At 55.1% G+C, this 1900-nt stretch overlaps 1 non-coding gene across 1 annotated transcript; it reads right to left on the bottom strand.

Moving 5' to 3' along the window:
* Window positions 1-203: 203 nt before the first annotated feature.
* LOC112483789 lies at window positions 204-322 on the bottom strand. The gene has a single exon (XR_003047773.1). It is a non-coding gene; the product is annotated as a 5S ribosomal RNA (ribosomal RNA).
* Between the last annotated feature and the right edge of the window lie 1578 nt (window positions 323-1900).

Here is a 1900-nt window from a genome sequence, read left to right as displayed (position 1 = left end):
TGTCTGCAGGTATCCTTTGGTGTGGTCAAAGGTAAGTGGGTAGGACGTCGCCTGCATCGGCTACCTGGGGAGACCCAGGTTCCAGGCTGGCCAGGCTTTGGCCATGTGATTTTGTATTTTTTTTTAGGCGAGGCAGCCCTTGGATGACCTCACAGATTGCAAGGACCCTGTCAGCTTACAATCCCTTATTTTTTTATTTTTTACGCCTACAGCGCCTGGTCTTCTTACGTGGTCTCCCATCCAAGGACTAACCAGGCCCGACCCTGCTTAGCTTCCGAGATCGGACGGGATCGGGCCTGTTCAGGGTGGCATGGCCGTAGACGGTTGTAACTTTTTAAACGAAAGAAATTACATACGAGTCATACTTTTAAAAGCCACATTTTGAGCTGAAATACAAACATTTCTAAAAACAAATTTAAGCCGCTGTTTCAGCCCGGTGAGCTCAGCCTGAGAATGAAAACGCTTTCGCGTCAGGCTCTCGCTGCCAGGGAGAATCGATCCTGGATCAAAACGGTCTGACAGGAGCTGGACGGCGGCCAGCCTTCCGACCCCCAGCTGGGCTCGCTCTGTCACCGAGGCCACTGGGCGGTGGCGGCTGGCGAGGTTTGCCACTCTGGTCACCCAGTACTCTTCCTGGGCCTCCGGTGCCCTCCGACGTGACCCGGCCCCACCCAGTGACTAAGGAGGCCTGCCAAGGCATGGCCATCGTGGAGCTGCCCTCGTCGGGGCAGACGTGGGTCAGGGACCTCTGCGGCTCTGCAGGGAGCGGGGACAGGTGTTCTCATGCTCACCAGTACAGCCCAGCACCTGAGCACCACACTCAAAACAGTTAAAAAAAAGGAGATATAAATGTAATTTAAAAATCACTGAAATCATGACATGTTCTCTCTATAATTAAAGGAAATTTTCATAAAGATCTTGACTAAAAACTCCTTTAAAAAGTTCGTTCACGTAATACACTTCAGGTTGCTTTGCTTTTAATAATCTAATCGTGCCAAGCTTTGCCGGAAACCACCCGTGATGGTTAATTTTAAGTGTCACCCTGGCTGGCCTAGGGTGTCCACCTACGTGGACAAACGTCAGTCTAGCTGTTGCTGTGAAAGTATTTTTCGGACGAGGTAAACATTTACATCAGTGGACGCCGAGTAAAGCAGGTTGCTATGTTGTGGGTGGGCCTTATCCAATCAGGTGACGGTCTTGGGAGAGGAGACCCAAGTCCCGGGGGAGAGGGACTTGCAGCATCGCCTCCTCCCTGGGTCCCCAGCCGGCCGCCTGCCCTGCGGATCTGGAACATGCCGGCCCCACACCACATGAGCTGACTCCTTAAAGTAAATCAATCATCAATCACTCTCTCTCCACACACACACACACACACGCACGCACACACGCACACACACGCACACACACACGCACACACCCTACTCACTGTTTTCTCTGGAGAACTCTAATACTCGATCCTGTCTCAAGATGAGATATGTCAGGAATCATGACACTGAAGTACTAGAAGTTACAGAAGCTAAAATGCCCTCGAGAAAACTGACCAGTCAGAGCTGGGGGGTGGCGACACAGGAGGCGCGCACGACGGGGCTTCCCAAAGGCGCCCCGCCCCGGGCCCGAGCCCTGGAGGGCCCCCACCCCCGTCAGTGTCCTCGGCCCGTGTGATACCCTGCCCTGCGGGCCCTCTGTGCTCACCTGCACGATGCCGATGGAGGAGGCGTCGATGGTGGTGGTCTCCGGGAGGTGGTCCAGGTCGTCGATCCTCACGGCCAGGACCTGTGGGGAGCACGGGGCAGGGAGCTGACAGTGACTCTCGTGACACCCTCGAGGGCATCGCATGTTTCCAGGCCGGCTCCGCGCAGCGCTGACCTTGGAACCTGGTTTCCGGAGCCCCGCCCGGGCC

The sequence above is a fragment of the Pteropus alecto genome, unplaced genomic scaffold (assembly GCF_000325575.1).
Source record: "Pteropus alecto unplaced genomic scaffold, ASM32557v1 scaffold97, whole genome shotgun sequence".
Lineage (NCBI taxonomy): Eukaryota > Metazoa > Chordata > Mammalia > Chiroptera > Pteropodidae > Pteropus > Pteropus alecto.
The sequence above is the reverse complement of the archived record's forward strand: the minus strand, read 5'-3'. Positions and strand labels throughout refer to the sequence as shown.